Genomic DNA, 20,366 nt, shown 5'->3' on the forward strand with positions numbered 1-20,366 from the left:
TGGTTTAAGCCCTAGGCTCTCTTTTCTGGCAAGAATGTGCCTAAAAATCTCCACCTCTGGTTTGGTGGCCCCTAAAAATTCCCAGTCAGTTTTGGTGAGGGGACACTTGGTGACAGTGTTGTCTTTCGAAATGAGTAGTTCCGTTACCGACGATACTTTGCTCCCCATACATTATTTATAAGGTTTCCCTGTTTGTATGTGCAAACTATTTGTGTGTATATTTTGAGAAATACATTGTACAGGCCTCTTTTTTATTTCTTCTGCACACCCTAGAGATGTCATAGAGGCGGTAAATGTGTCCAACTTTTTGAGAAATTGGAACAATCAAGACTTACCTGTATGGAATGCTATTAACGATGTCAATTCCCGCGACAGTACCTTTCATCTGACACACTTAGGGACTGTTAACAGATTAAAAGTAGTAAAAGACGCGGATAGAGAGAATTTTCATTATCTTGTGCACTGAAATCTTGGATTTTCGTTGGTTTGAATGGGCCTGAAAATGTATTTTTTTTAGTAGGGACATAGAAGCCTCTAGCGGTATTCTTAATAAAGCAAGGTGAGTTATAAGCAATCATCTGATGGAGGGTAAATGTACCACAGTCCAGTTTAAGAAAAATACAATATAAAAGTCTTACCATGGAAGAAAATCTTTATATGATCTTTTGTAAAAAAAAAAAAAAAAAGCTTCAAGAAACATAAAGACATGACACCATATTCAGTTTAAAGTCAATGACTTGTAAGCAAGGCAAAGCAAAGACAGTCTGATTAAGGCCGTTGCATTGTTGTGGCATCTTTTAGGTCTCACCCATTTCTGTGGCCTTTTTAGAACCTAAGCTTCTAGGGCACAGGGAACTTCATCTTGACGTAGGGCTGAGCAAATGCACGGAGCATTTCTCAATAAGTAGGCATTAAATTCTTAGTCCAGAAGGGGCCTTGAGATGCCCTCTCTTTACTCCTTGGTAGAACTGTTTTAACCATCCCCCGAAAACAGATTTTTTTCTTTAAATCTCAAAATTCAGAGAGTCGACAATCAAAACTTCCTTCTCATATTGCCATGTGGTCTGCTGTGGGCATCTGTCGAATGGTGTGAACTCTGCGTGGGGAGTCTGGCCTACCCTCGAGGCCCATGGTTTGGGCTGCGGTGGTGCCATGCTGTGCTCAGGGGCCTTCTTTTTTGGAAGTCTGGGCTCCAGTGAGCCTTGGTCATGCTCTTTTATGGAACCTTGGGTGCTAGACCACTCTGACCCTCAGTCTCATTTGCAGGTTCTGGGGAGGATTAAATGAGCTCATGTGATATCCAGGTGACTGAGGCAGAGTCGGCTCGGGATGAATCTTTGCTTCGTTTTCATTAGCTGCGGAGAAGACGATGACAGCTTGGTGCCTCTCCAACTTTAATATGGGTATGCCTCTCTTGGGGATGTTGTTAAATGCAGGCTGGTATTCAGTAGTTCTGGGTGGGGCCTGGATTCTGTGCTTCTAACAAGCTCCTAGGTGACGGTGATGCTGAGGGCAAGGGTTTGGCACCTGCGTTTCTCCCTTTCCGGAAGAGCAGGATGTCTGCCGCACCCCCACCCGAGAGGAGCAAACATCCGCAACGTGACTACTAGGAACCAGCTTCCCTCACAGGCAAGGGACCTGTACCACTGCTCCCAACCATTCTGTCTGAGGCGCAGCAAGCCAAAACACTGAAATGCTGAGGTTTGCAGCAAAGAGGAGGTTTATTCACAGGGCAGCCAAGCGAGGACGTGACGTGACAATAGGTCTCAAATCTGCCTCCCCAAAGGCAAGGGGCTTTGGGTATCTGTGGGATAAAGAATAAAGAAGCAGGGCAGTATGAGGCATGGGGAGCGTGAGGAAAGGTGATTGGAAAAAGGTGTGCTCATCATTGTTCTGAGCTGGCGTAACTAGGCTACAGGCCTCGGCACATTCTCAGGCTGGAGTTGGGGAAAACAGGAGCAGAATGGAAGATGACAGCGTGTGAAGGAGGTGTGGTGTCCATAGGTTCGGGGTCTGACGTGCTTCCTGCTGAAGCACCGATGCCCATCAAAGCCGTAAATGGGGTGCTGGGGAAAACAGGAGCAGAATGGAAGATGACAGCGTGTGAGGGAGGTGTGGTGTCCATAGGTTCGGGGTCTGACGTGCTTCCTGCTGAAGCACCGACGCCCACCAAAGCCGTAAATGGGGTGCTGGGGAAAACAGGAGCAGAATGGAAGATGACAGCGTATGAAGGAGGTGTGGTGTCCATAGGTTCGGGGTCTGACGTGCTTCCTGCTGAAGCACCGACGCCCGCCAAAGCCGTAAATGGGGTGCTGGGGAAAACAGGAGCAGAATGGAAGATGACAGCGTATGAAGGAGGTGTGGTGTCCATAGGTTCGGGGGCCGACGTGCTTCCTGCTGAAGCACCGATGCCCGCCAAAGCCGTAAATGGGGTGCTGGGGAAAATAGGAGCAGAATGGAAGAGGACAGCGTGTGAAAGAGGTGTGGTGTCCATAGCTTCCATATTAGAGGTACTGCCTGCCTGATCTGAGAGCAGAGAGTGAAAGTGGGAGAGCCTCTTCCTAGATTCTAACTCCTCTGAATTTATAGCACTGGCTCTGCCTGGCTTTATGACATATCCATTGTACGTGTCACTGAGAAAGAGTGGGCGGGGCAGGGGGTGAGGCAGGGGTCACATGCAAGCCCAGCTGGTGGCTTAACCCCGGCCCAAAGGCAAAGGGCGGGGCCCCTTCTGGACTTTCTAGTGGCTGGGACGTCTGGCTGTGGGTGGCAGGTGTTTGGCACCAGCTGGGCCACCATGCGGAGACTGTTGGAGACTGTGGAAGCCTCCTCCAGAGCTCACCCTTCCTGGGGACTGGCTCTGCAGGCCCCTCAGCCCTGCGTATGTATCGGCCAGGCCTTCCGCACCACGGGGCCCAGAGGCCAGAGCCTGCTCAGACCTGAGGGCAGGAGGCATCCAGAGCTTACCAGGGTGTGGGCCACCTCGTCCGGAGACCTCCCCAGCTCCTCTGCGAGACCTGGAGACAGGATCGCCTTCTCCAGGGCTGCTCAGCTGCCAGCATCACCATGAGCCAGGTGGCCAGGGTTTCTGAGCAGGAGATGCAGAGCCCTGATCCGACTGGATGCTGCAGCCCATGATGTCCCTTCCTGGCAGATAGGTTCTTTCTTCACTTCTTGTTTGAAATTTGGTAAAAGAACATTTAACCCTTGGCCTGTCCTTCAGGGTATATAGATGGTAGTGGCTTAGCCGGGATTCGATCCAAGCCTGTGTGATTCCAGAGCTTGTGCTCTGGACTGTGGTGCCTCCTTATCGTATATGCTTCATGTGTTACTTGTTTTTTTTTTTCTTGTAGTCCTTACGGTACTTAGCCCTAAGTGCCATACCTGTAACGAACAGCTACACTGCCCTGTAGGAGGTCTTCTTTTGTTCAACGCCTGAATTGGTCATCCACCACACTGTGTTCTAATCTCAGAAGATACAGGTCAGGGACCACCAGTTGTCAGCATGGCACCATTCCATATTTCGAATTGAGGCTTGAAGCCCGTATTTTCCCTTTGTCTAGTTTGAAGGATCCAGATATGTAAAGATGATATTCTAGATAAATCATGGGCTATCCTGAAAGAAATTCACCAGTGAATTGTTCCGTATGGATTAGAAGCCAGCTTCTCTGGCCTTCCTGGAGTATATCCAGTAAGGCGTCTCATTCATGTCTAGAAAGCAACTATATCATTTATTGCAACTTCAGCGTGGAGCGATGTATTGGTATAAAGTACGATCAACACAATTTGGTCATTGTGAGTATGACAGCTAGGTCCACTCTTTACTACACATATGTAACTCTAGGGATTCTTACGCCCAAGAAGGAGGAGACGTACTCTTGGCTGTCTAGGACAAGGGAAGCATGTGTTGTTATTCAGGAGCTGGAAGCTTCAGCATGACAGGTAGGAATTGAACAATCGTGGTCTATACATCACTTGACCTTGCTTAAAACTTGTTTCTTTGGCTTGCTTCATTGGAGTGTTTTCTCCCTCCTGGGCTGACAGTGTCTGTTATGTATCACGCATGAGACATATAGAAGTTTCAGAACCCAAAATCATATAAATCAGTAAAAATGTGTATATATATATATATATATATATATATATATATATATATATATATATATAAAATCTATTGAAACTCACACTGGGCTTAATTCATATATTCCAAAATCAGTTTGACCCTCTGCTCATGAGATTCTTTTTATGGTATGTCCCAGCAAATCTGGGCTTCCATCCCCAATAAATTTTGGGGTTGAAGGACACAAAAGCTTTTGCTCAGACCTAAATTCTATCTGAAAAAAAGGGAAATATTATAAGCCCTTTGTAACCTCTCCAAGAGCAGAAATGATTTACAGCTGTGGCATTGAACCATAATTCCTCGATCTCATTTGAGAAGAGTTCAGTTAGAAACAGTGTCTTGATTTCTTGTCCTGTTTTCTTGTCTTGCTTACCAACAATCCATTGTAATTCATCAGTTAGTATGGCAGCAGGCTGAGTGTTCCCTGGAGCTCATTAAATGAAGTGTTTTTCCTAAAATGACGTTTGTCTGCTTGTTTTCAGCCCCTCTTCTTTCCTCTGCCCTTGACTATAACCAGAGCTCAGCAAAAGCTGAGTGACTTTGTGCAGACCTTACTTAGGCTCAGCCTTTTTTTCTTCATTATTTTATTCATGGCTCCTCCGTTTCATTGTTTGCCTTCTCGAAATGTGTTGAAATCTTTCTGTGGTTGATGACTTCCAAAATATCTTGGCTTTTATTGGTTGATTAATTTTGGTATTTCTACAGTTTTATTTAGATATGGTTTCAGGAGGAACAGAAAGTAAATATATTTCCTAGTCTGCCATCTTGAGCTGAAAATCCCTGTGGATTTTAGCATCCAATGTTCCCATGGGAAAACACCCAACCATGGCCTTAATAGATGTAACACTCAAGATTTCAGCTTTTCTTGAGCAATCACTAAGGATTTCATATGTGGTCATTTCTAATGGGGAAATTATAACTATCTCATGACGTTGATTTGAGGATTAAATTAGATAATGAACATGAAAATGCTTTGTAAGATTTAAAAATCTGTAAAACTGTTTTTTGTTATTATTTGATTTGTTGCTATTTCAACTTCACTTGACAGTTGTTTATGACCTTGCCTATGTGAGAAAATGCCCTCTGGGTTATTTTTTTGAAAGCCAGAATGTATTTTTCAACAGCTCAATGGAACTGGCATCATTTGTGAAGGTTAAGGGTGAAGGGGTAAATGTTTCTTGACACCTATCACTTTACAGTGTTTTCAGGAACTGACTCATGTATTCCTCTTCCAAATTTGGTTGAGGACCTCCTACCAGCCACATGCTTTACGTCAGGTGTTGGAAAGCATTTTCTGGATTTTAAAGATCTTAGGCTTTGTGGGCCATATAGAGTTTCTGTAGCTTCTCCTCCTCTTTCCTCTTCAACAAGCTTTCTAAACGTGAGAACCATTATTAGCTCACAGTCCCACAGATCCAGGCTGAGAGCCTGATTTGATTCGTGGCCATTATTTGCCAATTCCTGCTCTGCGTCTTCACTGAGGAGGGGGACCATGTTTGAGTAATCAGTTCTTTGAATCAACTGTTGGTCTTCTGGGCCTTGTCCTTGCTCTCCTACAGTCTCTAATCAGCGTGGCATCCAGAGAGATCTTGTTAAAACATAAGTCAGATCATGTCACTCAAATTTCTTCAATGGCTTCTTCACAGAAAATGCAAAGTCCTCAGAGTGCCTCCACAGACCTAGAAATCTGGGTGTCTGTTTCCTCTCTGACTGTTTCCTTCTCCTCTCCAATTTGCTCGCTCTGTTTTCCACACGCTGACATCCTTTCTGCTCCTTGGATACTCCAAGCCTACTCTTGCCTCATTGACTTTCTGCCGCAGGCCAGCCGCAGAAAGAGGATTTCACCGCCCAGGGTCAGAAGGGAAGGGGTAAGGAACTGAAGTAGCACCGACGAATGGGGTCAGAAGCCCATGGGTCAGAAGGCTGCAATGAGAAGCCTAGTCACCGCAACAAAGAATAGACCCCCGCTCGCCGAAACTAGAGAAAGCTCGCATGCAGCAATGAAGACCCAATGCAGCCAAAAATAAATAAATAAAAAATAAAGTATAGAATCTTAAAAAAAATCTATAAAGAATATTACAAGAATAGAATCACAGGCCAGTTTCTCCTTTGAACATGCATGCAAAATGTGTAAAGAGAAGCACAAACTATATCCATGGTATGTAAAACAATCATATATCAGAATCAAAGTAGCTTTATTCTTCTGGCAATGCAAGGTTGCTTTAATGTCCAAACGTGAAACTGATCCCAGGAATGAATTAGAGTGGGAGAAAAGTCATTTAAAACAGAAATCTTGGGACTTCCCTGGTGGTCCAGTGTTTAGAACATGGCGCGTTCACTGCTGGGGCCCTGGGGTCCAATCCCAGGTCAGGGAACTAAGATCCTGCAAGACATGAGGCAGGGCCCCGAAAAAAAAAAAGGAAAGAAAGAAGTCTTAACCAGGAGAAGCACAAGATCGAATAAACATAACAGGTAACACCTTATGAAAAGTAGGTGAAGATTATGGAATATTCTAAAATTTAAAACAAAAAGAAACTTTTAAAGATTCAAAAGGATGTGACAAATATTGTACATAGGCCAAAATAAAATGAAATAAAATATACAAATGATGGGAGCCCAAAATTCCAGATGCCCAAGTCCTGTCTCTGAAGATTCTCATTCAATGGGTTCAGGATTTCCTCCTTATTGAAAAACCTACAGGTGATTCTGGTACGATTCCCAGACACAATGTAAAGCTTCTCTTTTACAGGAAAGAATACCAGATTATTTTGTTATCTTATAGTTATACTAACAGGTTGTACTATTGACGGATAAGTCTGCTGTGAAAATGCACCCCCACTAGGGATAAAAAAGGAACTAGTAGTCTCTACTGCTACTTGGTGGCAGCACGCATGTATTGCAAGGGCAATTATTGTAGCAATCCAAATTAGTGGAACATTTTAGAATTGGAAGACGACATACAGATCATCTAGTCAAGCTTCCAACTATTATAGTTGTGAAAACTAAGGCCCATATAAATGAAATGATTTATCTCCAAAGAGCATTAGTGAAAGTATGAAATAAAAAATATCTCTGAACTTTTAATTTAGTGCTGTTTTTATTAATCTCAAGTATTAGCTTAAACTTCAGTGTGACAGATTTGGGATTGAATTCCTGCTCACGTTTACTGATTGCGTGTCTTTTAGTAAGTTACTAAAACACTTTTTTTTTAAATAGACGTATTAAATTATTTATCTTTGGCTGCCTAGGCTCTTCGTTGCTGTGCACGGGCTTTCCCTAGTTGCGGTGGGCGGGGGCTGCTCTTTGTTGCAGTACGCGGGCTTCTCATTGTGGTGGCTTCTCGTTGTTGCTGAGCACGGGGTCTAGGTGCGTGGGCTTCAGTAGTTGTGGTTCACGGGCTCTAGCACGCAGGCTCAGTAGTTGTGGCACATGGTCTTAGTTGCTCCGCGGCATGTGGGATCTTCCCGGACCCGGGCTCAAACGTGTGTCCCGTGCACTGGCAGGTGGATCCTTAACCAGTGCGCCAACAGGGAAGCCCTACTAATACACTTTTAACTTTGCTTTTCACGTATGTAAAATGGTGAGCCTTGACTGATATAGAATATGAGATAACCTAGCACTGTTCTTAACACATATATGTAGTTAAAACTTTTTGGCTCTCATCCCCCTTAAACAGCCTCTATCCTCTTAATAATGAATGTGTCTTTCAGCTAGCAGAGCACCCCAGAGCTGACCACATTCTGGCAAGAGATATAGGATTCTTTTTCTTACTGGGGGTTCTTTATACCTGATAGTTGAAGTGCACTTAAACATGAACAACTCTTGTTTATACTGTAGTAATGGATTTGATGGACGAATTTTAGAAAGTAATATGCAGGAATTGAGCTGCCTTACCCTCAAGAAATATAATTCGATAGTGGTGGCTAGAACGATAAACAGTGTTTGGACAGGGAGTCCATATTGGATGTGAACTTCCTGTACTCCCATTCGTCTATTAAGAATAAAGAGAATCCTTTCAAAATGTGTTTTAAAGGGCAGTTATTTCTTTCTGCCTCATTTAAGTTACCTGCAAGAAAAAGACAATCTCCTGCATCCTTGTTTAATAGGCTTTTAATGTAAAGCAGATAATTTTTTGCAACATTTCCCAAACTTTTCCTTATCGAATTGGCTGAGGCTTCTCAACGATTATCATTTCACAACAATATCTCCATCTTCAGCTTCTTTCAATGAATTGGCCTAATAGATGTGCCATTAAAACAGAGCTTCACTCTCAACGTATTTTTAATTTTGTATTCAAACGGTATGAAGGATTCAGCCATAACAGTGAGTGGATTTCTGATACATGCTACATGATGGATGCAACTAAGTGAAAGAAGGCTACATATTGTATGGTTCCATTTATATGAAATGTCCAGCAGTGGCAAATCCATACACACAGAAAAGATTCTACATTCGTGGTTGCCAGGGGTTTGGAAGAGAGGGAACTAGGGAATGACTCCTTAAAATGGGTGTAGGTTTCCTCTTGGTTGATGAAGATGTTTTGCAGCTCGGCAGTGGTGATAGTTGCACAACATTGTGACAGTAGTAAATTCCACTGAATGGTACAGTGAATTGTAAAATGATCCAAATGGTGAATTTTGTGTTATGTTCATTTTACTACAATAAAAAGGAGAAAGAATTCGGGAAAGACTTAGAGTTTGGGAAACTAAGGTGAACTGGTCAAGAAAAAGACAGCTCTATTGTTCAGTTTTCTCTCAGCTCTCCCAGTGCATTAATCCTCAGCAAAAAGTAGGCTGAACTTGTAGATGATAGTCATTCAACACAGTCCAGGGAAAAGTAAATAAAGTAAAACCCAACTCTTCTTCTTTAGCACATGTATGAAAGGTTAACTTGCTGCTCAGCCACGTGGACCTTCATGAAGACGTTTCACTTTAGGTGTCCTCTACTTCAGTACTTTACTCACAGCTCATTCACACATGTAGGCAACAGCATTCCTTAATTCGATGGAATCTGCAGCACTGGTTGTGATCAGTCTCATGAAAAGAAAAGGAAAGGTGGCGCGGAAGCCAAGGGAAGAGATTTTCAAGACAGAGACGTTGTTTAAGATCTGACTCGGCTTGGCGGTCACAAAGATAAGGATTGAGAAGTAGTCCCCTGGACTTGTCAACGGAGAAATCATTGGGGGCTTCAAGGAGATCAGTTTCACGAGAGTAGTGGGGCAGAAACCAGATCGCAGTGTAGATGGGAGGGGAGAAATGGGGGGCAAGTCAAGAAATTGATGGCAAAGGGAAAGAAGGGAGGGGTGGATAGGAGGACAGGAGAATGGAATGGAGGAGAGCATTTCCTTGTGGCTCTTTAATATGGCTGGGAGGGGCCAAAAGAGAAGGAGAGCGTGAAGATGTAGGAAGAGGGGGTGGCATCCCGAGCCCAAGGAGGACTGGCGCCTGTCTTCAGCTGCCACCAGCTGGATGGTCCCTCCCTCTAGCTTTCCACGTAGGCTGTGGAAGTTGCCCCTTGCCTCCTTGGATCAGCTGCCCTTGATTCGTTCGTCCTTTTCTTATTTCTCAGCACATCTGGGTCCTACGTTATGTGAAGACAAACAAATCACCACTGATGCTTAATTTTCTTGAAAAATCCCCCAGGCAGGTACCATTTTGGAGAACTACCTATTGTGCCTCAGCAAGCCAAAGTAGCCCATTTTTCCTCTCTCATTGGGAGAGATTGCTGTTTGTTGGAGAACCTGATGAAGAGGGTGACTCGCGCTTAGGAATAACGTTGCTTGAAAAGTGCAAAAGGTGAGGTAGTTTGGCTCTGAGGGGCCTCTGAGGCCTGAGACTTCCTGAGAGATGGCAGACTCACAGCTCCCATTTCCCTCTGACCCTGGGCTATGAGCTCATCAAATGAGATGGTAAATAAAGTCACTGACATGGTTTAAAGGATAATTTTGTTCTCTCTTGTTCACTCAGAGCAAATTGAATGGAATTTGCATACAACATATGGATGAACCATCCATACGAGGGGGCTTGACCATATCCTCATGGTTCCCCTTCCCTTTTCTACATCTGGCCCCTTTAGCTCTGCAGACTTAACCCCACACCATCAGTCCACCCAGTCGGTCCACTGGACGTCTCTTCCTCTTTCGCATCTGGTCGTTGTCGTCACCTTGTTCTCCACTACCGCCTCCTGCAGTAGCTGTTAGGTCCAGAGAGGATGGTTCACTGTGAGCAAGTAACTGTCAACTCCATGGACAGGTGGAAGTGACTTGGCAGCCGGGATGCGCCCACCCTGAGTTCATTATACCCATGAGGGTCAAGGAGAATGGGGATGCAGCTGGTCTGCAGAGCCCCGGCAGTTCTGAGACACATGTTCCTGGATCCACACGTTGCTCCGTACCCAGCCTTGCCTTTCTTTTTCTCTCTCTTGACTCCATCCAGGTTTCTGCTCTCCTTGTCCCTTTGGGGAGGGAGGCCAGTACCAGTCCAGGTGTAGTCCCCCAAAGCTTCCTACTTCCAAGCGTTACGTAGGCTTGTATATCCACTTGCTTGGGTTGCCCTGGCATTCGTGCCAACAAGTTGAGTGGTTTAAGCCCTAGGCTCTCTTTTCTGGCAAGAATGTGCCTAAAAATCTCCACCTCTGGTTTGGTGGCCCCTAAAAATTCCCAGTCAGTTTTGGTGAGGGGACACTTGGTGACAGTGTTGTCTTTCGAAATGAGTAGTTCCGTTACCGACGATACTTTGCTCCCCATACATTATTTATAAGGTTTCCCTGTTTGTATGTGCAAACTATTTGTGTGTATATTTTGAGAAATACATTGTACAGGCCTCTTTTTTATTTCTTCCACACACCCTAGAGATGTCATAGAGGCGGTAAATGTGTCCAACTTTTTGAGAAATTGGAACAATCAAGACTTACCTGTATGGAATGCTGTTAACGATGTCAATTCCCGCGACAGTACCTTTCATCTGACACACTTAGGGACTGTTAACAGATTAAAAGTAGTAAAAGACGCGGATAGAGAGAATTTTCATTATCTTGTGCACTGAAATCTTGGATTTTCGTTGGTTTGAATGGGCCTGAAAATGTATTTTTTTTAGTAGGGACATAGAAGCCTCTAGCGGTATTCTTAATAAAGCAAGGTGAGTTATAAGCAATCATCTGATGGAGGGTAAATGTACCACAGTTTAACAAAAATACAATATAAAAGTCTTACCATGGAAGAAAATCTTTATATGATCTTTTGTAAAAAAAAAAAAAAAAGCTTCAAGAAACATAAAGACATGACACCATATTCAGTTTAAAGTCAGTGACTTGTAAGCAAGGCAAAGCAAAGACAGTCTGATTAAGGCCGTTGCATTGTTGTGGCATTTTTTAGGTCTCACCCATTTCTGTGGCCTTTTTAGAACCTAAGCTTCTAGGGCACAGGGAACTTCATCTTGACATAGGGCTGAGCAAATGCACGGAGCATTTCTCAATAAGTAGGCATTAAATTCTTAGTCCAGAAGGGGCCTTGAGATGCCCTCTCTTTACTCCTTGGTAGAACTGTTTTAACCATCCCCCGAAAACAGATTTTTTTCTTTAAATCTCAAAATTCAGAGAGTCCACAATCAGAACTTCCTTCTCATATTGCCATGTGGTCTGCTGTGGGCATCTGTCGAATGGTGTGAACTCTGCGTGGGGAGTCTGGCCTACCCTTGAGGCCCATGGTTTGGGCTGCGGTGGTGCCATGCTGTGCTCAGGGGCCTTCTTTTTTGGAAGTCTGGGCTCCAGTGAGCCTTGGTCATGCTCTTTTATGGAACCTTGGGTGCTAGACCACTCTGACCCTCAGTCTCATTTGCAGGTTCTGGGGAGGATTAAATGAGCTCATGTGATATCCAGGTGACTGAGGCAGAGTCAGCTCGGGATGAATCTTTGCTTCGTTTTCATTAGCTGCGGAGAAGACGATGACAGCTTGGTGCCTCTCCAACTTTAATATGGGTATGCCTCTCTTGGGGATGTTGTTAAATGCAGGCTGGTATTCAGTAGTTCTGGGTGGGGCCTGGATTCTGTGCTTCTAACAAGCTCCTAGGTGACGGTGACGCTGAGGGCAAGGGTTTGGCACCTGCGTTTCTCCCTTTCCGGAAGAGCAGGATGTCTGCCGCACCCCCACCCGAGAGGAGCAAACATCCGCAACGTGACTACTAGGAACCAGCTTCCCTCACAGGCAAGGGACCTGTACCACTGCTCCCAACCATTCTGTCTGAGGCGCAGCAAGCCAAAACACTGAAATGCTGAGGTTTGCAGCAAAGAGGAGGTTTATTCACAGGGCAGCCAAGCGAGGACGTGACGTGACAATAGGTCTCAAATCTGCCTCCCCAAAGGCAAGGGGCTTTGGGTATCTGTGGGATAAAGAATAAAGAAGCAGGGCAGTATGAGGCATGGGGAGCGTGAGGAAAGGTGATTGGAAAAAGGTGTGCTCATCATTGTTCTGAGCTGGCGTAACTAGGCTACAGGCCTCGGCACATTCTCAGGCTGGAGTTGGGGAAAACAGGAGCAGAATGGAAGATGAAGGCGTGTGAAGGAGGTGTGGTGTCCATAGGTTCGGGGTCTGACATGCTTCCTGCTGAAGCACCGATGCCCACCAAAGCCGTAAATGGGGTGCTGGGGAAAACAGGAGCAGAATGGAAGATGACAGCGTGTGAAGGAGGTGTGGTGTCCATAGGTTCGGGGTCGGACGTGCTTCCTGCTGAAGCACCGACGCCCGCCAAAGCCGTAAATGGGGTGCTGGGGAAAACAGGAGCAGAATGGAAGATGACAGCGTATGAAGGAGGTGTGGTGTCCATAGGTTCGGGGTCTGACGTGCTTCCTGCTGAAGCACCGACGCCCGCCAAAGCCGTAAATGGGGTGCTGGGGAAAACAGGAGCAGAATGGAAGAGGACAGCGTGTGAAGGAGGTGTGGTGTCCATAGCTTCCATATTAGAGGTACTGCCTGCCTGATCTGAGAGCAGAGAGTGAAAGTGGGAGAGCCTCTTCCTAGATTCTAACTCCTCTGAATTTATAGCACTGGCTCTGCCTGGCTTTATGACATATCCATTGTACGTGTCACTGAGAAAGAGCGGGCGGGGCAGGGGGTGAGGCAGGGGTCACATGCAAGCCCAGCTGGTGGCTTAACCCCGGCCCAAAGGCAAAGGGCGGGGCCCCTTCTGGACTTTCTAGTGGCTGGGACGTCTGGCTGTGGGTGGCAGGTGTTTGGCACCAGCTGGGCCACCATGCGGAGACTGTTGGGGACTGTGGAAGCCTCCTCCAGAGCTCACCCTTCCTGGGGACTGGCTCTGCAGGCCCCTCAGCCCTGCGTATGTATCGGCCCGGCCTTCCCCACCACGGGGCCCAGAGGCCAGAGCCTGCTCAGACCTGAGGGCAGGAGGCATCCAGAGCTTACCAGGGTGTGGGCCACCTCGTCCGGAGACCTCCCCAGCTCCTCTGCGAGACCTGGAGACAGGATCGCCTTCTCCAGGGCTGCTCAGCTGCCAGCATCACCATGAGCCAGGTGGCCAAGGTTTCTGAGCAGGAGATGCAGAGCCCTGATCCGACTGGATGCTGCAGCCCACGATGTCCCTTCCTGGCAGATAGGTTCTTTCTTCACTTCTTGTTTGAAATTTGGTAAAAGAACATTTAACCCTTGGCCTGTCCTTCAGGGTATATAGATGGTAGTGGCTTAGCCGGGATTCGATCCAAGCCTGTGTGATTCCAGAGCTTGTGCTCTGGACTGTGGTGCCTCCTTATCGTATATGCTTCATGTGTTACTTGTTTTTTTTTTTCTTGTAGTCCTTATGGTACTTAGCCCTAAGTGCCATACCTGTAACGAACAGCTACACTGCCCTGTAGGAGGTCTTCTTTTGTTCAACGCCTGAATTGGTCATCCACCACACTGTGTTCTAATCTCAGAAGATACAGGTCAGGGACCACCAGTTGTCAGCATGGCACCATTCCATATTTCGAATTGAGGCTTGAAGCCCATATTTTCCCTTTGTCTAGTTTGAAGGATCCAGATATGTAAAGATGATATTCTAGATAAATCATGGGCTATCCTGAAAGAAATTCACCAGTGAATTGTTCCGTATGGATTAGAAGCCAGCTTCTCTGGCCTTCCTGGAGTATATCCAGTAAGGCGTCTCATTCATGTCTAGAAAGCAACTATATCATTTATTGCAACTTCAGCGTGGAGCGATGTGTTGGTATAAAGTACGATCAACACAATTTGGTCATTGTGAGTATGACAGCTGGGTCCACTCTTTACTACACATATGTAACTCTAGGGATTCTTATGCCCAAGGGAGGAGACGTACTCTTGGCTGTCTAGGACAAGGGAAGCATGTGTTGTTATTCAGGAGCTGGAAGCTTCAGCATGACAGGTAGGAATTGAACAATCGTGGTCTATACATCACTTGACCTTGCTTAAAACTTGTTTCTTTGGCTTGCTTCATTGGAGTGTTTTCTCCCTCCTGGGCTGACATTGTCTGTTATGTATCACGCAGGAGACATATAGAAGTTTCAGAACCCAAAATCATATAAATCAGTAAAAATGTATATATATATATATATATATACACACATATATATATATACACACACATATATATATATATATATATATATATAAAAATCTATTGAAACTCACACTGGGCTTAATTCATATATTCCAAAATCAGTTTGGCCCTCTGCTCATGAGATTCTTTTTATGGTATGTCCCAGCAAATCTGGGCTTCCATCCCCAATAAATTTTGGGGTTGAAGGACACAAAAGCTTTTGCTCAGACCTAAATTCTGTCTGAAAAAAAGGGAAATATTATAAGCCCTTTGTAACCTCTCCAAGAGCAGAAATGATTTACAGCTGTGGCATTGAACCATAATTCCTCGATCTCATTTGAGAAGAGTTCAGTTAGAAACAGTGTCTTGATTTTTGTTTCTTTTGTTTCTTCCCTGTTTTCTTGTCTTGCTTACCAACAATCCATTGTAATTCATGAGTTAGTATGGCAGCAGGCTGAGTGTTCCCTGGAGCTCATTAAATGAAGTGTTTTTCCTAAAATGACGTTTGTCTCCTTGTTTTCAGCCCCTCTTCTTTCCTCTGCCCTTGACTATAACCAGAGCTCAGCAAAAGCTGAGTGACTTTGTGCAGACCTTACTTAGGCTCAGCCTTTTTTTCTTCATTATTTTATTCATGGCTCCTCCGTTTCATTGTTTGCCTTCTCGAAATGTGTTGAAATCTTTCTGTGGTTGATGACTTCCAAAATATCTTGGCTTTTATTGGTTGATTAATTTTGGTATTTCTACAGTTTTATTTAGATATGGTTTCAGGAGGAACAGAAAGTAAATATATTTCCTAGTCTGCCATCTTGAGCTGAAAATCCCTGTGGATTTTAGCATCCAATGTTCCCATGGGAAAACACCCAACCATGGCCTTAATAGATGTAACACTCAAGATTTCAGCTTTTCTTGAGCAATCACTAAGGATTTCATATGTGGTCATTTCTAATGGGGAAATTATAACTATCTCATGACGTTGATTTGAGGATTAAATTAGATAATGAACATGAAAATGCTTTGTAAGATTTAAAAATCTGTAAAACTGTTTTTTGTTATTATTTGATTTGTTACTATTTCAGCTTCACTTGACAGTTGTTTATGACCTTGCCTATGTGAGAAAATGCCCTCTGGGTTATGTTTTTGAAAGCCAGAATGTATTTTTCAACAGCTCAATGGAACTGGCATCATTTGTGAAGGTTAAGGGTGAAGGGGTAAATGTTTCTTGACACCTATCACTTTACAGTGTTTTCAGGAACTAACTGACTCATGTATTCCTCTTCCAAATTTGGTTGAGGACCTCCTACCAGCCACATGCTTTACGTCAGGTGTTGGAAAGCATTTTCTGGATTTTAAAGATCTTAGGCTTTGTGGGCCATATAGAGTTTCTGTAGCTTCTCCTCCTCTTTCCTCTTCAACAAGCTTTCTAAACGTGAGAACCATTATTAGCTCACAGTCCCACAGATCCAGGCTGAGAGCCTGATTTGATTCGTGGCCATTATTTGCCAATTCCTGCTCTGCGTCTTCACTGAGGAGGGGGACCATGTTTGCGTAATCAGTTCTTTGAATCAACTGTTGGTCTTCTGGGCCTTGTCCTTGCTCTCCTACAGTCTCTAATCAGCATGGCATCCAGAGAGATCTTGTTAAAACATAAGTCAGATCATGTCACTCAAATTTCTTCAATGGCTTCTTCACAGAAAATGCAAAGTCCTCAGAGTGCCTCCACAGACCTAGAAATCTGGGTGTCTGTTTCCTCTCTGACTGTTTCCTTCTCCTCTCCAATTTGCTCGCTCTGTTTTCCACACGCTGACATCCTTTCTGCTCCTTGGATACTCCAAGCCTACTCTTGCCTCATTGACTTTCTGCCGCAGGCCAGCCGCAGAAAGAGGATTTCACCGCCCAGGGTCAGAAGGGAAGGGGTAAGGAACTGAAGTAGCACCGACGAATGGGGTCAGAAGCCCATGGGTCAGAAGGCTGCAATGAGAAGCCTAGTCACCGCAACAAAGAATAGACCCCCGCTCGCCGAAACTAGAGAAAGCTCGCATGCAGCAATGAAGACCCAATGCAGCCAAAAATAAATAAATAAAAAATAAAGTATAGAATCTTAAAAAAAATCTATAAAGAATATTACAAGAATAGAATCACAGGCCAGTTTCTCCTTTGAACATGCATGCAAAATGTGTAAAGAGAAGCACAAACTATATCCATGGTATGTAAAACAATCATATATCAGAATCAAAGTAGCTTTATTCTTCTGGCAATGCAAGGTTGCTTTAATGTCCAAACGTGAAACTGATCCCAGGAATGAATTAGAGTGGGAGAAAAGTCATTTAAAACAGAAATCTTGGGACTTCCCTGGTGGTCCAGTGTTTAGAACATGGCGCGTTCACTGCTGGGGCCCTGGGGTCCAATCCCAGGTCAGGGAACTAAGATCCTGCAAGACATGAGGCAGGGCCCCGAAAAAAAAAAAGGAAAGAAAGAAGTCTTAACCAGGAGAAGCACAAGATCGAATAAACATAACAGGTAACACCTTATGAAAAGTAGGTGAAGATTATGGAATATTCTAAAATTTAAAACAAAAAGAAACTTTTAAAGATTCAAAAGGATGTGACAAATATTGTACATAGGCCAAAATAAAATGAAATAAAATATACAAATGATGGGAGCCCAAAATTCCAGATGCCCAAGTCCTGTCTCTGAAGATTCTCATTCAATGGGTTCAGGATTTCCTCCTTATTTAAAAACCTACAGGTGATTCTGGTACGATTCCCAGACACAATGTAAAGCTTCTCTTTTACAGGAAAGAATACCAGATTATTTTGTTATCTTATAGTTATACTAACAGGTTGTACTATTGACGGATAAGTCTGCTGTGAAAATGCACCCCCACTAGGGATAAAAAAGGAACTAGTAGTCTCTACTGCTACTTGGTGGCAGCACGCATGTATTGCAAGGGCAATTATTGTAGCAATCCAAATTAGTGGAACATTTTAGAATTGGAAGACGACATACAGATCATCTAGTCAAGCTTCCAACTATTATAGTTGTGAAAACTAAGGCCCATATAAATGAAATGATTTATCTCCAAAGAGCATTAGTGAAAGTATGAAATAAAAAATATCTCTGAACTTTTAATTTAGTGCTGTTTTTATTAATCTCAAGTATTAGCTTAAACTTCAGTGTGACAGATTTGGGATTGAATTCCTGCTCATGTTTACTGATTGCGTGTCTTTTAGTAAGTTACTAAAACACTTTTTTTTTTTAAATAGACGTATTTAATTATTTATCTTTGGCTGCCTAGGCTCTTCGTTGCTGTGCACGGGCTTTCCCTAGTTGCGGTGGGCGGGGGCTACTCTTTGTTGCAGTACGCGGGCTTCTCATTGTGGTGGCTTCTCGTTGTTGCTGAGCACGGGGTCTAGGTGCGTGGGCTTCAGTAGTTGTGGTTCACGGGCTCTAGCACGCAGGCTCAGTAGTTGTGGCACATGGTCTTAGTTGCTCCGCGGCATGTGGGATCTTCCCGGACCCGGGCTCAAACGTGTGTCCCGTGCACTGGCAGGTGGATCCTTAACCAGTGCGCCAACAGGGAAGCCCTACTAATACACTTTTAACTTTGCTTTTCACGTATGTAAAATGGTGAGCCTTGACTGATATAGAATATGAGATAACCTAGCACTGTTCTTAACACATATATGTAGTTAAAACTTTTTGGCTCTCATCCCTCTTAAACAGCCTCTATCCTCTTAATAATGAATGTGTCTTTCAGCTAGCAGAGCACCCCAGAGCTGACCACATTCTGGCAAGAGATATAGGATTCTTTTTCTTACTGGGGGTTCTTTATACCTGATAGTTGAAGTGCACTTAAACATGAACAACTCTTGTTTATACTGTAGTAATGGATTTGATGGACGAATTTTAGAAAGTAATATGCAGGAATTGAGCTGCCTTACCCTCAAGAAATATAATTCGATAGTGGTGGCTAGAACGATAAACAGTGTTTGGACAGGGAGTCCATATTGGATGTGAACTTCCTGTACTCCCATTCGTCTATTAAGAATAAAGAGAATCCTTTCAAAATGTGTTTTAAAGGGCAGTTATTTCTTTCTGCCTCATTTAAGTTACCTGCAAGAAAAAGACAATCTCCTGCATCCTTGTTTAATAGGCTTTTAATATAAAGCAGATAATTTTTTGCAACATTTCCCAAACTTTTCATTATCGAATTGGCTGAGGCTTCTCAACGACTATCATTTCACAACAATATCTCCATCTTCAGCTTCTTTCAATGAATTGGCCTAATAGATGTGCCATTAAAACAGAGCTTCACTCTCAACGTATTTTTAATTTTGTATTCAAACAGTATGAAGGATTCAGCCATAACAGTGAGTGGATTTCTGATACATGTTACATGATGGATGCAACTAAGTGAAAGAAGGCTACATATTGTATGGTTCCATTTATATGAAATGTCCAGCAGTGGCAAATCCATACACACAGAAAAGATTCTACATTCGTGGTTGCCAGGGGTTTGGAAGAGAGGGAACTAGGGAATGACTCCTTAAAATGGGTGTAGGTTTCCTCTTGGTTGATGAAGATGTTTTGCAGCTCGGCAGTGGTGATAGTTGCACAACATTGTGACAGTAGTAAATTCCACTGAATGGTACAGTGAATTGTAAAATGATCCAAATGGTGAATTTTGTGTTATGTTCATTTTACTACAATAAAAAGGAGAAAGAATTCGGGAAAGACTTAGAGTTTGGGAAACTAAGGTGAACTGGTCAAGAAAAAGACAGCTCTATTGTTCAGTTTTCTCTCAGCTCTCCCAGTGCATTAATCCTCAGCAAAAAGTAGGCTGAACTTGTAGATGATAGTCATTCAACACAGTCCAGGGAAAAGTAAATAAAGTAAAACCCAACTCTTCTTCTTTAGCACATGTATGAAAGGTTAACTTGCTGCTCAGCCACGTGGACCTTCATGAAGACGTTTCACTTTAGGTGTCCTCTACTTCAGTACTTTACTCACAGCTCATTCACACATGTAGGCAACAGCATTCCTTAATTCGATGGAATCTGCAGCACTGGTTGTGATCAGTCTCATGAAAAGAAAAGGAAAGGTGGCGCGGAAGCCAAGGGAAGAGATTTTCAAGACAGAGACGTTGTTTAAGATCTGACTCGGCTTGGCGGTCACAAAGATAAGGATTGAGAAGTAGTCCCCTGGACTTGTCAACGGAGAAATCATTGGGGGCTTCAAGGAGATCAGTTTCACGAGAGTAGTGGGGCAGAAACCAGATCGCAGTGTAGATGGGAGGGGAGAAATGGGGGGCAAGTCAAGAAATTGATGGCAAAGGGAAAGAAGGGAGGGGTGGATAGGAGGACAGGAGAATGGAATGGAGGAGAGCATTTCCTTGTGGCTCTTTAATATGGCTGGGAGGGGCCAAAAGAGAAGGAGAGCGTGAAGATGTAGGAAGAGGGGGTGGCATCCCGAGCCCAAGGAGGACTGGCGCCTGTCTTCAGCTCCCACCAGCTGGATGGTCCCTCCCTCTAGCTTTCCACGTAGGCTGTGGAAGTTGCCCCTTGCCTCCTTGGATCAGCTGCCCTTGATTCGTTCGTCCTTTTCTTATTTCTCAGCACATCTGGGTCCTACGTTATGTGAAGACAAACAAATCACCACTGATGCTTAATTTTCTTGAAAAATCC

At 44.1% G+C, this 20,366-nt stretch overlaps 1 long non-coding RNA gene across 3 annotated transcripts in view; it reads left to right on the plus strand.

Moving 5' to 3' along the window:
- LOC125960632 (uncharacterized) overlaps positions 1–20,366 on the plus strand; it is a 107,755-nt gene that overhangs the window by 20,179 nt on the left and 67,210 nt on the right. Inside the window, exon 1 of one of the 3 annotated variants that reach the window (XR_007470492.1) lies at positions 1,267–1,403. The exons of the other annotated variants lie outside the window; for them this stretch is intronic. This is a non-coding gene — a long non-coding RNA (uncharacterized LOC125960632). Of the gene's footprint in view, positions 1–1,266; positions 1,404–20,366 lie in introns of those variants that run through there. 3 annotated transcript variants of the gene reach the window in all.

Source organism: Orcinus orca, chromosome 12 (assembly GCF_937001465.1).
Source record: "Orcinus orca chromosome 12, mOrcOrc1.1, whole genome shotgun sequence".
Lineage (NCBI taxonomy): Eukaryota > Metazoa > Chordata > Mammalia > Artiodactyla > Delphinidae > Orcinus > Orcinus orca.